The 15415-nt window shown below is 52.2% G+C and overlaps 1 long non-coding RNA gene across 1 annotated transcript; it reads left to right on the forward strand.

Annotated features, from left to right (window-relative positions):
• Positions 1 to 11738: 11738 nt before the first annotated feature.
• On the forward strand, positions 11739 to 14848 carry LOC140458811 (uncharacterized). The gene is made up of 3 exons (XR_011953714.1): positions 11739 to 11842; positions 12154 to 12423; positions 14797 to 14848. It is a non-coding gene; the product is annotated as an uncharacterized lncRNA (long non-coding RNA).
• The last annotated feature ends 567 nt before the right edge of the window (positions 14849 to 15415 follow it).

Consider the following 15415-nt stretch of genomic DNA (forward strand, 5'->3'; position numbering starts at 1 on the left):
CTGATTCCTTGGCTCCACTATTCTCTGATGTGCCTTCAGCTGCCAAGGGGCCCTGAACTCTGGGATGAGTTCCTAAAACTCTCTAATTCTCTCTCTCTCTTTCTCTCTCTGTCAATCTGTATCACTCTCTCTTTGTCTCTCACTCTCATATTTTCATTCTCCTCTTTGGTTCTGTCATCTCTATCTCTGTTGGTTTCTCTTACTCTTTCTCTCTCTGTATCTCTCTCTTTCTCTTGCTCCAACGTTTCACCACAGTATGTCATCAATGTCCTCTCTGACGAAACCTTTTGTTGCCTGATTCCTGATATCCCCTGGTGGAACTCTACATGAGACGATGGTGGATTAAGACGAACGATCAGTCCTTAGCAAAGAACTCACCTTCATCCCCCTCCCTCCATGCATCAATGAATTTAATACACGCCGTGATGTCGAACACTTCTTCCTCCGCCTCCGAGCTTACTTTCACAATCGGGACTCCCGTCCACCTTCCGAGGACCCCTTCACCCACCTCCAACACACTGCATCCACCTGGACACCCTGCGCTGGCCTATTACCTGCCCTCGAACTCTTCATTTCCAACTGCCGCTGGGACATTAACCGCCTCAACCTGTCGATCCCCCTCCCCCACTCCAACCTCTCACCCTCACAATGGCAGCCCTCCAATCCCTCTGCTCCAATCCCAACCTCACCATCAAGCCAGCGGATAAAGGGGGCGCAGTGGTCGTCTGACGCACTGACCTCTACACCGCTGAAGCCAAACGCCAACTCGAGGACACCTCTTCCTACTGCCCCCTCGACCATGACCCCACCCCCCATCACCAAACCAGCATCTCCCAGACCATACAGAACCTCATCACCTCAGGAGATCTCCCACCCACAGCTTCCAACCTCATAGTCCGGGAACCCCGCACTGCCTGGTTCTACCTCCTTCCCAAGATCCACAAGCCTGACCACCTTGGCCGACCCATTGTCTCAGCATGCTCCTGCCTCACTGAACTCATCTCTACCTACCTTGACACTGTCCTATCCCCCCTAGTCCAGGAACTCCCCACATACATTCAAGACACCACCCACGCCCTCCACCAAGGTTTCCGTTTCCCCGGCCCCCAACGCCTCATCTTCACCATGGATATCCAATCCCTCTACACCTCCATCCGCCATGACCAGGGCCTCCAAGCCCTCCGTTTTTTCCTCTCCAGACGTCCCCAACAGTACCCTTCCACTGACACTCATTCGTTTGGCCGAACTGGTCCTCACCCTTAACAATTTCCCCTTTGAATCCTCCCACTTCCTCCAGACCAAAGGGGTAGCCATGGGCACACGTATGGGCCCCAGCTATGCCTGTCTCTTTGTTGGCTACGTAGAGCAGTTGATCTTCCGTAATTACACCAGCACCACTCCCCACCTCTTCCTCCGCTACATTGATGACTGCATTGGCGCCACCTCGTGCTCCCGCGAGGAGGTTGAGCAATTCATCAACTTCACCAACACATTCCACTCTGACCTTAAATTTACCTGGACCATCTCTGACACCTCCCTCCCCTTCCTGGACCTCTCCATCTCCATTAGTGACGACCGACTTGACACTGACATTTTTTACAAACCCACCGACTCACACAGCTACCTGGATTACACCTCTTCCCACCCTATCTCTTGCAAAAATGCCATCCTGTATTCCCAATTTCTCCGCCTCTGCCGTATCTGCTCCCAGGAGGACCAGTTCCATCATAGGACACACCAGATGGTCTCCTTCTTTAGAGACCGCAATTTCCCTTCCCACGTGGTTAAAGATGCCCTCCAACGCATCTCGTCCACATCCCGCACCTCCGCCCTCAGATCCCACCCCTCCAAACGTAACAAGGACAGAACGCCCCTGGTGCTCACCTTCCACCCTACAAACCTTCGCATAAACCAAATCATCCGCCGACATTTCCGCCACCTCCAAAAAGACCCCACCACCAGGGATATATTTCCCTTCCCACCCCTTTCCGCCTGCCGCAAAAACCGTTCCCTCCGTGACTACCTGGTCAGGTCCACACCCCCCTACGACCCACCCTCCCATCCTGGCACTTTCCCCTGCCACTGCAGGAACTGTAAAACCTGTGCCCACACCTCCTCCCTCACCTCTATCCAAGGCCCTAAAGGAGCCTTCCACATCCATCAAAGTTTTACCTGCACATCCACTAATATCATTTATTGTATCCGTTGCTCCCGATGTGGGCTCCTCTACATTGGGGAGACTGGGCGCCTCCTAGCAGAGCACTTTAGGGAACATCTCCAAGACACCCGCACCAATCAACCACACCGCCCCGTGGCCAAACATTTCAACTCCCCCTCCCACTCTGCCGAGGACATGGAGGTCCTGGGCCTCCTTCACCGCCGCTCCCTCACCACCAGACGCCTGGAGGAAGAGCGCCTCATCTTCCGCCTCGGAACACTTCAACCCCAGGGCATCAATGTGGACTTCAACAGCTTCCTCATTTCCCCTTCCCCCACCTCACCCTAGTTTCAAACTTCCAGCTCAGCACTGTCCCCATGACTTGTCCGGACTTGTCCTACCTGCCTATCTCCTTTTCCACCTATCCACTCCACCCTCCCCTCCTTGACCTATCACCTTCATCTCCTCCCCCACTCACCCATTGTACTCTATGCTACTCTTTCCCTACCCCCACCCTCCTCTAGCTTATCTCTCCATGCTTCAGGCTCACTGCCTTTATTCCTGATGAAGGGCTTTTGCCCGAAACGTTGATTTCGCTGCTCGTTGGATGCTGCCTGAACTGCTGTGCTCTTCCAGCACCACTAATCCAGTATTTGCTTTCCAGCATCTGCAGTCATTGTTTTTACCTCTCTGTTTATTGTGGCACAGAGTCTCCCACAGGACAGCTCACACCTTCAATGCATTATCTGGGCTGACATGACACCAGTTGTTAAAGTTCATTGAGAACATAACTTTTACATTTTTTGCGATTTACATATGAAAGAACTGAAACCAACATGTTCATTCTAAAAGATGAGAGACTTAACAAACATTCCAGGTCTTTTTCAAGATATAATTTTAGTTACATCATACTACACTTTTGCTGTAAATTCTGTATCTTGTGATCTTATGCTCCACAACCATCTGATGGAGGAGCAGCGCTCTGAAAGCGAGTGCTTTGTTGTGTGATTTTTAACTTTGTACACCCCAGTCCAACACTGGTATCTCCAAATCATAATCTAATGATGGCCATATGAACACTGTTGGACAAACCAATTGAGGTCACTGATATACTTCAGGGAAGGAAATCTGCCATTCTTCTCCAGTCTCACCCTACATGTAACTCCAGACCCACAGCACCCAAAGATCCCTCTGTGTATCAGCGCTCCTTAGGGTCCTGCCATTTATTTGATATTTTCCTAAACATTTGTCCTGGCAAAATGCATCACCTCACACTTATCCAGATTAAACTCCATCTGCCATTTCTCTGTCCAACTTTCCAGATGATCTATACCCTGCTGAATCCATTCACAACCTTCCTCACTATCCACAACTCCACCAAAGTTCATGATGTTTGCAAACTTATTAAACAGACTGCTGACATTATCATCCAAATTATTTATCTGTTTCATCAACTACAGGGAGCCCAGCTCTGGGCCCTGTTTAACACCACTGGTCACAGACCCCCATTTCCCCCACATCCCTCCACAGTGACTCTCTGTGCTCGATGATCAAGCCAAATTTGTATCTAACTGACCAACTCACCCTGGATCCTGTGTGCCTTAATCTTCGGAACAAGTTTACCATGAGGGACCTTGTCAAATGCTTTAGTAAAGTCTGAGTAGACAACATCCACTGCCCTTCCCTCATCATTCATCCTCATCACTTCCTCAAAACACTCAATCAAGTTTGTGAGACAGACTTCCCCTGCATAAAGCCATGGGGATATCCTTCATCAGAACATTCTTTTCCAAATATGAGTAAATGCTGTCTCTCAGAATCTTCTCCAATAAATACCGGTGAGAACTTAAAATAATTTCTAACACTTACGTAAAAACACTCATTGTTTTCACCTTGCTCGCTTTCTGTGACATTGCGGCACATCCTTCGCACTGACCGTCCGACAGTGCAACATTCCTTCAGTACTAACCCACCAACAGTGCAGCACTCTCTCAGCACTGACCACTCTGACATAATGGTACTCACTCAGCACTGACCCTCTGACAGTGCAGCACTCCCTCAGCACTGACCCTCCAACAGTGCGGCACTCCCTCAGCACTGACCCTCTGACAGTGCGGCAATCCCTCAGCACTGACCCTCCGACAGTGCAGCACTCCCTCAGCACGGACCCTCCGACAGTGCGGCACTCCCTCAGCACTGACTCTCTGACAGTGCGGCACTCCCTCAGCACTGACCCTCCGACAGCGCGACATTCCCTCAGCACTGACCCTCTGACAGTGCAGCACTCTCTCAGCACTGACCACTCTGACATAATGGTACTCACTCAGCACTGACTCTCTGACAGTGCAGCACTCCCTCAGCACTGACCCTCCAACAGTGCGGCACTCCCTCAGCACTGACCCTCTGACAGTGAGGCAATCCCTCAGCACTGACCCTCCGACAGTGTGGCATTCCCTCAGTGATGACCCTCTCAAATGTCTTCCTGAATGGGTTGGTTCAGACAGGGAGTATGAATTTCAACAATGATGATGTAAAACTTTTCATGAATTGTCTCCATTTCTCTTCAGGTCTTTGCTAATGAAGTGGTTCCTCCTCTTGTCAGTGTTCCTGCCTTCAGCCTGTGGTATGTGTCTTTCTCAATGTACATCTACATATACAGAGGAACCTTGTGAGAGAGGAGGGGAGACAGAGAGGGAGTGAGAGAAAGAGAGCGGGGTTGGGGGAAGAGAGGGACGTGGGGAGAGAGAGACACACACAGAGAGACAGCTAAAGGCAGAAAGGATGAGGAAATATCAGTCGCAAAGACAGATCCTAATTAGAAAATGGAATGTGGAGAGACTGGGATATTATGAAGGGCAGCATTTTAATGAGTTAGACTGGGTGGGATATTGCAGGGAGTGTGGGGAGAGTGGGATTAGAATAGGTGGGATCTTAAAGGGAGTGGAGAGTGAGGGGAAGAGTGGGATTAGACTGGTTGGGATATTAAAGGGTGTGGGGAGTGAGGGAGAGAGTGGGATCAGACTGGATGGGATATTAAAGGGAACGGAGAGTGAAGGGGATAGAAGGATTAGACCGGGTGGGATATTAAAGGGAGCAAGGAGTGAGGGGCGAGAGTGGGATTAGACTGGGTGGGATATTAAAGGGTGTGGGGAGTGAGGGGGAGAGTGGGATCAGACTGGATGGGATATTAAAGGGAACGGAGAGTGAAGGGGATAGAAGGATTCGACCAGGTGGGATATTAAAGGGAGCAGGGAGTGAGGGGCGAGAGTGGGATTAGACTGGGTGGGATATTAAGGAGTGTGGAGAGTTCGGGGGAGAGTGGAATTAGACTTGGTGGGATATTAAAGGGAACGGAGAGTGAAGGGGAGAGAAGGATTAGACCGGGTGGGATATTAAAGGGAGCAAGGAGTGTGGAGAGTTAGGACGAGAGTGGAATTAGACTGGGTGGAATATTAAAGAGGGTGGAGAGTGTGGGGGAGAGTGGGATTAGACTGGGTGGGATATTAAAGGGAGTGGGGTGTATGAGGGGAGAGTGGGATTTGACTGGGTGGGATAAAAAGGGGAGCGGGGATTGAATGGGAGAGTGGGGTTAGACTGTGTGGGATATTAAGGGTGTGAGGGGAGAGTGGGATTAGACTGGGTGGGATATTAAGGGGAGCGGGGAGTGAGGGGGAGAGTGTGATTACACTGGGGGGATATTAAGAGGAATGAGGAGTATTATGACATGGGTAACCCCCTCCTGCTTAATTTAAACCTGCAACACAAGAAAGATTTATCCCCTGCAGTAATCTGTGAAAATTCGAGAGGTCAAGAACTATTTGAAAGAAAAATTAACAACTTTATTTCTTAAGGTATACGAGAGAATAACTAACCAGCAACTGTTTTCATCTCCTTCCGATAACCTATCTTTTACTTTCCCTTCTGCAATACTAGTCTAATTAAACCCCGATTAAAATTTACAAAACAAAACTTCTTATCTCAAAAGACAGCGTTGTGTTCTTCTCTGTATTCCTATCTTCATTCCTCCTTCTAGGGGATTCTGCTTCACAGGTCATTCATCGATAAAGGTACCTTTAAGAGAGCGATTTTTCAGGCAGTCTCCACATGCTGCTGGCTTGGCAGCTCTCCTCCCAACTGTTCGATTTTCCTCAGTCTTTTACCCCCAAACCATCGGATTATGTCATTGACCTTTAAAATTGTCAAAAAACTAAATTCCAACTTGATTGGAATTTGGTATTTTTCAGGGTATAATTTAAACTGATTGGCCTCACTCGAATTTGTTTTGTCAATTCTCAGCAACCCAGCAAACCGAGCTTTCGACCAAGTGTTATATTGTTCGGTCATTGAGAACATTTGGTGCTGTCAGGTTGTTCTGTGAGCTTTTAACTCTCTTACAAGCGCAGTACATCCACATCTTCATAACAGGAAGCAAGGGGGAGCATAGGATTAGTCTGCATGGGATTTCAAATAATTCCTACATATTTCTGTAGCCTCCTCCAGCCCATACACCCCTCACTATCTCTGTAACCTACTTTGACACCTAGAGCCCCTCCCTATCTCTGTTACCGCCTCCAGCCCCTGCACACCTTCTCTCTCTCTGCCACCTCTTCCAGTCTCTACACCCCCTCCCTTTCTCTGTAATCCCCTCCAGCCCCTATGCCCCCTCCCTATCTGTGTAACCCCTACATCCCCTCCCTATCTCTGTAACCCCCTCGAGCCCCTACACCCCCTCCCTATCTCTGTAATCCCCTCCAGCCCCTACACCCCCTCCCTATCTCTATAAACCTCTCCAGCCCCTACGCCCCCTCCCTATCTCTATAACCCTCTTCAGCCCCTACACCCCCTCCCTATCGATGTAACCCCCTCCAGCCTCTACACCCCCTCAGTATCTCTGTAATCCCCTCCAGCCCCTAGACCCCAAGCGCTATCTCTGTAACCCCCTCCAGCCCCTACACCCCCTCCCTATCTCTGTCACCCCCTCCAGCCCCTACACCCCCTCCCTATCTGTGTAACCACCTCCAGCCCCTACACCCCCTCCCTATCTCTGTAACCCACTCCAGCCCCTACACCCCCTCCCTATCTCTGTCACCCCCTCCAGCCCCTACACCCCCTCCCTATCTGTGTAACCACCTCCAGCCCCTACACCCCCTCCCTATCTCTGTAACCCACTCCAGCCCCTACACCCCCTCCCTATCTCTGACACCACCTCCAGCCCTTCCACCCTACCCTATCTCCGTAACCCCCTCCAGCCCCTAGACCCCAAGCGCTATCTCTGTAACCCCCTCCAGCCCCTACACCCCCTCCCTATCTCTGTCACCCCCTCCAGCCCCTACACCCCCTCCCTATCTGTGTAACCCCCTCCAGCTCCTACACCCCCTCCCTATCTCTGTAATCCCCTCCAGCCCCTACACCCCGTCCCTATCTGTGTAACCCCCTCCAGCCCCTACACCCCCTCCCTATTTCTGTAACCCCCTCTAGCCCCTACACCCCCTCCCTATCTCTGTAACCCCCTCCAGCCCCTACACCCCCTCCCTATCCCTGTAACCCCCTCCAGCCCCTACACCCCCTCCCTATCTCTGTAACCCCCCCAGCCCCTACACCCCCTCCCTATCTCTGTAACCCCCTCCAGCCCCTCCACCCTTCCCTATCTCTGTAACCCCCTCCAGCCCCTCCACCCTTCCCTATCTCTGTACCCTACTCCAGCCCCTCCACCCTTCCCTATCTCTGTACCCTACTCCAGCCCCTCCATCCCTCTACATGTCTGCAACCCCCTCGAGTCCTGGCCTCTTGAGTATTGCCTGATTCCTGCCCCCGTCGGCTCTGCCTTCAGCTGGCAATGACCCTGAGCTCTTTTTTGTCACATTTCCTGGTTTCATTTCCGATTAGGGATCTTACTGGTGTTGCCCCACCCCACCCCTCGGAGACCCCCTGTCTCCTCTGGACCTGGATATGTGAGGGATTCTGAAATCTTGGAATCACGTCTCTCTCTCTCTCTCTCTCTCTCTCCCCCAACAGATGGACCGAGAAACGTGGAGATTATTTCTGAGGATACAGTGAAGGAGTGGACCGAGATCACGTTAACGTGTCGAGGTGAAGCCAACCCCCCGGTTCATACCTACAGCTGGAGGAAAATGTGCAACAGACAATGGAACAATCTGCGAGGAAACACCGACATGATTAGGATTCAACCCACCAGGGATGATGGATCTTGTAGCTACATCTGTACAGCGTGGAATTCTGTCAGCTCCCGGGATTCTACACCCAAACACATTAATGTACAGTGTAAGTAAAGAGGCTTTGGGATATACAAGAAATAGCCCCCAGACCACACTCGGAACACTGTTTAGATGTTTGAGATGGAATTGAAATACTGTTTGTTGAGAGTATGAATTCTCCTGAGGATGTAGTACAGAGAGGGTCCTTTGCAATTCTGAGAGAGTGTGGCCCTCAGCTGAGGCAGGGCTGACTGGAGAGAGGTTAGGTGCCGGCGCATTGCTGCAAGCGTGGAGCGGAGGATCTTGAAGGAGAACTGTTGCTGGTGTTTTTGAATCTGTAGTCTGTACTGTTTGTCCTGCTCGGATCCGAACTCTGCTGGTTTAAAGGTGGTCCGGAGTCCGTGTGGGATGAGTTGGTTACGGAGGCATGCACTGAGGAAGCAAATGTGGCTGTGGTACCGAGTTTGTTTCACAACATGGTTGAAGAGCTTCAGAGCAGAGGAAATGACCTGGGAGTTGCAGTGGGAGAGGGACTCCCTGAGATTCTTGTAGAGAGAGGAGGAAAAGTTCTTCAAGGCAGGCATCCTTGCAAGAGGATTCGCAGTAGGGTTAAAATCAACAAGGTAAAAACAATGACTGCAGATGATGAAAACCAAATACTGGATTACTGGTGCTGGAAGAGCACAGCAGTTCAGGCAGCATCCAACGAGCAGCGAAATCGACGTTTCGGGCAAAAGCCCGATGAAGGGCTCTTCCAGCACCACTAATCCAGTATTTGGTTTTCAGCATCTGCAGTCATTGTTTTTACACTGTGTTTAGATCCCTGGTCTCCACACTACAGTTGGATAGTCAGGCATTACAGAGGAGGGTGCACTTGGGAATGAGAAATTCTAGCATGGAGAAGAGGGGATGAATGGCCTCTTTCAGGTTTTGAGGAATTCTGGTGGTCTTTCTGTGAAATGATGTCAGTGCTCAGGGGCAGCATTTATTCGGGGATTTGGGAGAGTGTTCTACAGCTTTATCCCTCTCCCTGACTTGAATCGAGCTGTAATTCCTCTTGTAGATGGTCCTGAAGATGTTACCATTGTTCGCAGTGAGCCACAGGGAAAGGTGAAGGAGGGAGACCGGGTTACCCTGACCTGTCACTCCAGGAGTAATCCAGGAGCTCGCTACACCTGGTTTAAGGACAATGTGAACACAGCAGTTAACAAGGGGACAGGGAACATCCTGACCATACGCTCCATCACCCCAACGGAATCTGGAGATTATTACTGCGAAGCGGCAAACATTATTGGAAAACAAACTAAAAAGAGCTTCAGGATCGAGGTGCTCTGTGAGTGACATTCCCAGGTTGACCTTTTCCCAATGTAAACTCCCCGGTCTCTGTCACTGCTCACTGCATGAGAGCGACTTATCCAAAACTTCACTGTCCCCCGGTCTCTGAACTCACAGTGAGTCCCTTTCCGCAATCACCCTCCTCTCACTCCCTCTCCTGCATCGTTCCCCAGTCCAGCAACACCTCGATTGTAAAATTCCCATTCATGGCTTTCAACACCCTCCATCACCCCCTCTCTATCTCTGTAACCCCCTCCAGCCCCTACACCCCTCCCTATCTCTGTAACCCCCTCCAGCCCCTACACCCCCTCCCTATCTCTGTAACCCCCTCCAGCCCCTACACCCCCTCCCTATCTCTGTAAGCCCCTCCAGCACCTACACCCCCTCCCTATCTCTGTAACCCCCTCCAGCACCTACACCCCCTCCCTATCTCTGTAAGCCCCTCCAGCCCCTACACCCCCTCCCTAACTCTGTAACCACCTCCAGCCCCTACACCCCCTCCCTATCACTGTAACCCCCTCCAGCCCCTACATCCCCTCCCTATCTCTGTAACCCCCTCCAACCCCTCCACCCTTCCCTATCTCTGTAACCCCCTCCAGCCCCTACACCCCCTCCCTATCTCTGTAACCCCCTCGGGCCCCTACACCCCCTCCCTATCTCTGTAACCCCCTCGGGCCCCTACACCCCCTCCCTATCTCTGTTACCCCCTCCAGCCCCTACACCCCTTCCCTATCTCTGTAACCCCCTCCAGCCCTTACACCCCCTCCCTATCTCTGTAACCCCCTCGGGCCCCTACACCCCCATCCCTATCTCTGTAACCCCCTCGAGCCCCTACACCCCCTCCCTATCTCTGTAACCCCCTCGGGCCCCTACACCCCCTCCCTATCTCTGTAACCCACTCCAGCCCCTACACCCCTCCCTATCTCTGTAACCCCCTCCAGCCCCTACACCCCCTCCCTATCTCTGTAACCCACTCCAGCCCCTACACCCCCTCCCTATCTCTGTAACCCACTCCAGCCCCTACACCCCCTCCCTATCTCTGTAACCCCCTCCAGCCCCTACACCCCTCCCTATCTCTGTAACCCCCTCCAGCCCCTACACCCCCTCCCTATCTCTGTAACCCCCTCCAGCCCCTACACCCCCTCCCTATCTCTGTAACCCCCTCCAGCCCCTACACCCCCTCCCTATCTCTGTAACCCCCTCCAGCCCCTCCACCCTTCCCTATCTCTGTAACCCCCTCCAGCCCCTACACCCCCTCCCTATCTCTGTAACTCCCTCCAGCCCCTACACCCCCTCCCTATCTCTGTAACCCCCTCCAGCCCCTCCACCCTTCCCTATCTCTGTAACCCCCTCCAGCCCCTACACCCCCTCCCTATCTCTGTAACTCCCTCCAGCCCCTACACCCCCTCCCTATCTCTGTAACCCCCTCCAGCCCCTCCACCCTTCCCTATCTCTGTAACCCCCTCCAGCCCCTACACCCCCTCCCTATCTCTGTAACCCCCTCCATCCCCTCCACCCTTCCCTATCTCTGTAACCCCCTCCAGCCCCTCCACCCTTCCCTATCTCTGTAACCTACTCCAGCCCCTACATCCCTCTGCATGTCTGTAACCACCTTGAGTCCTGGCCTCTTGAGTATCGCCTGATTCCTGCCCCTGTCGGCTGTTCCTTCAGCTGGCAATGACCCTGAGGTCTTTTTTGTCACTTTTCCTGGTTTCATTTCCGATTAGGGATCTTTCTGGTGTTCCCCCACCCCACCCCTCGGAGACCCCCTGTCTCCTGTGGACCCGGATATGTGAGGGATTCTGAAATCTGGAATCACGTCTCTCTCTCTCTCTCTCTCTGTCTCTCTCTCCCTCTTTCCCAACAGATGGACCGAGAAACGTGGAGATTATTTCTGAGGATACAGTGAAGGTGGGGACCGAGATCACGTTAACGTGTCGAGGTGAAGCCAACCCCCCGGTTCATACCTACAGCTGGAGGAAAATGTGCAACGGACAACGGAATAATCTGCGAGAAAATACCGACACGATTAGGATTCAACCCACCAGGGATGATGCATCTTGTAGCTACATCTGTAGAGCACGGAATTCTGTCATCTCCCGGGATTCTACACCCAAACACATTAATGTACAGTGTAAGTAAAGAGGGTGTGGGATATACAAGAAATAGCCCCCAGACCACACTCGGAGCACTGTGTTTAGATCCCTGGTCTCCACACTACAGTTGGATAGTCAGGCATTACAGAGGAGGGTGCACTTGGGAATGAGAAATTCTAGCATTGAGAAGAGGGGATGAATGGCCTCTTTCAGGATATGAGGAATTCTGGTGGTCTTTCTGTGAAATGATGTCAGTGCTCAGGGGCAGCATTTATTCGGGGATTTGGGAGAATGTTCTACAGCTTTATCCCTCTCCCTGACCTGAATCGAGCTGTAATTCCTCTTGTAGATGGTCCTGGAGATGTTACCATTGTTCGCAGTGAGCCACAGGGAGAGGTGAAGGAGGGAGACCGGGTTACCCTGACCTGTAACTCCAGGAGTAATCCAGGAGCTCGCTACACCTGGTATAAGGACAATGTGAACACAGCCGTTAACAAGGGGACAGGGAACATCCTGACCATACGCTCCATCACCCCAACGGAATCTGGAGATTATTACTGCAAAGCGGAAAACGTTATTGGAAGACAAACTTCAAAGAGCTTCAGGATCGAGGTGCTCTGTGAGTGACATTCCCAGGTTGACCTTTTCCCAATGTAAACTCCCCGGTCTCTGTCACTACTCACTGCATGAGAGCGACTTATCCAAAATTTCACTGTCCCCCGGTCTCTGAACTCACAGTGAGTCCCTTTCCGCAATCACCCTCCTCTCACTCCCTCTCCTGCATCGTTCCCCTGTCCAGCAACACCTTGATTGTAAAATTCGTATTCTTGGCTTTCAACACCCTCCATCACCCCCTCCCTATCTCTGTAACCCCCTCCAGCACCTACTCCCCCTCCCTATCTCTGTAACCCCCTCCAGCCACCCCCTATCTCTGTAACACCTCCTGCCCCTCCCTATCTCTGTAACCTCTTCCAGCCCTTCAACCCCCTACCTATCTCTGTACCCTTTTTCAGCCCGTCCACCCCCTCCCTATCTCTGTAACTCCCTCCAGCCCCTCCACCCCCTCCCTATCTCTGTAACCCTCTCCAGCCCCTACACCCCTTCCCTATCTCCGTAACCCCCTCCAGCTTCTACACCCCTCCCTCTCTCTGTTAAACCCTCCAGTCCCAAAACCACCTCCTTACCTCTATAACGATCCCCAGCCCCTATACCCTCTCCCTGTCTCTGTAACCCCCTCCAGCCAATACGCACCCTCCCTCTCTCTGTTACCCCTCCAGCCCCTACACCCCCTCCCTATCTCTGTAACCTCCTCCAGCCCCTACAACCCCTCCCTATCTCTGTAACCCCCTCCAGCCCCTACACCCCCTCCCTATCTCAGTAACCCCCTCCAGCCCCTACACCCCCTCCCTATTTTTGTAACCTCCTCAGGCCCTACAACACCTCCCTATCTCTGTAACCTACTCCAGCCCGTAAACCCCCTCCCTATCTCTGTAACCCCCTACACCCCCTGCCTCTCTCTGTTAAACCGTCCAGTCCCTAAACCCCCTCCTTACCTCTACAACCCCTCCCTATCTCTGTAACCCCCTCCAGCCCCTACATGCCTCCCTATCTTTCGGGGATTTGGGAGAATGTTCCACAGCGTTATCCCTCTCCCTGACCTGAATCGAGCTGTAATTCCTCTTGTAGATGGTCCTGGAGATGTTACCATTGTTCGCAATGAGCCACAGGGAGAGGTGAAGGAGGGAGACCGGGTTACCTTGACCTGTAACTCCAGGAGTAATCCAGGAGCTCTCTAAACCTGGTATAAGGACAATGTGAACACAGCCGTTAACAAGGGGACAGGGAACATCCTGACCATTCACTCCATCACCCCAACGGAATCTGGAGATTATTTCTGCGAAGCGGAAAACATTATTGGAAAACAAACTTCAAAGAGCTTCAGGATCGAGGTGCTATGTGAGTGAGATTCCCAGGTTGACCTTTTCCCAATGTAAACTCCCCGGTCTCTGTCACTACTCACTGCATGAGAGCTATTTATCCAAAACTTCACTGTCCCCCGGTCTCTGAACTCACAATGAGTCCCTTTCCGCAATCACCCTCCTCTCACTCCCTCTCCTGCATCGATCCCCAGTCCAGCAACACCTCGATTGTAAAATTCCCATTCTTGGCTTTCAACACCCTCCATCACCCCATCCCTATCTCTGTAACCTCCTCCAGCCCCGTCACCCCCTCCCTATCTCTGTAACCCCCTCCAGCCCCTACACCCCCTCCCTATCTCTGTAACCCCCTCCAGCCCTTACACCCCCTCCCTATCTCTGTAACCCCCTCGGGCCCCTACACCCCCATCCCTATCTCTGTAACCCCCTCGAGCCCCTACACCCCCTCCCTATCTCTGTAACCCCCTCGGGCCCCTACACCCCCTCCCTATCTCAGTAACCCCCTCCAGCCCCTCCACCCTTCCCTATCTCTGTAACCCCCTCCAGCCCCTCCACCCTTCCCTATCTCTGTAACCCCCTCCAGCCCCTCCACCCTTCCCTATCTCTGTAACCCCCTCCAGCCCCTACACCCCCTCCCTATCTCTGTAACCCCCTCCAGCCCCTACACCCCCTCCCTATCTCTGTAACCCCCTCCAGCCCCTCCACCCTTCCCTATCTCTGTAACCCCCTCCAGCCCCTCCACCCTTCCCTATCTCTGTAACCTACTCCAGCCCCTACATCCCTCTGCATGTCTGTAACCACCTTGAGTCCTGGCCTCTTGAGTATCGCCTGATTCCTGCCCCTGTCGGCTGTTCCTTCAGCTGGCAATGACCCTGAGCTCTTGTTTGTCACTTTTCCTGGTTTCATTTCCGATCAGGATCTTTCTGGTGTTCCCCCACCCCACCCCTCGGAGACCCCCTGTCTCCTGTGGACCCGGATATGTGAGGGATTCTGAAATCTGGAATCACGTCTCTCTCTCTCTCTCTCTCTGTCTCTCTCTCCCTCTTTCCCAACAGATGGACCGAGAAACGTGGAGATTATTTCTGAGGATACAGTGAAGGAGGGGACCGAGATCACGTTAACGTGTCGAGGTGAAGCCAACCCCCCGGTTCATACCTACAGCTGGAGGAAAAATTGCAACGGACAACGGAAAGATCTGCGAGAAAATACCGACACGATTAGGATTCAACCCACCAGGAATGATGCATCTTGTAGCTACGTCTGTACAGCGCGGAATTCTGTCAGCTCCCGGGATTCTACACCCAAACACATTAATGTACAGTGTAAGTAAAGAGGGTGTGGGATATACAAGAAATAGCCCCCAGACCACACTCGGAGCACCGTGTTTAGATCCCTGGTCTCCACACTACAGTTGGATAGTCAGGCATTACAGAGGAGGGTGCACTTGGGAATGAGAAATTCTAGCATGGAGAAGAGGGGATGAATGGCCTCTTTCAGGATATGAGGAATTCTGGTGGTCTTTCTGTGAAATGATGTCAGTGCTCAGGGGCAGCATTTATTCGGGGATTTGGGAGAATGTTCTACAGCTTTATCCCTCTCCCTGACCTGAATCGAGCTGTAATTCCTCTTGTAGATGGTCCTGGAGATGTTACCATTGTTCGCAGTGAGCCACAG

The sequence above is a fragment of the Chiloscyllium punctatum genome, chromosome 34 (genome assembly GCF_047496795.1).
Source record: "Chiloscyllium punctatum isolate Juve2018m chromosome 34, sChiPun1.3, whole genome shotgun sequence".
Classification (NCBI taxonomy): domain Eukaryota; kingdom Metazoa; phylum Chordata; class Chondrichthyes; order Orectolobiformes; family Hemiscylliidae; genus Chiloscyllium; species Chiloscyllium punctatum.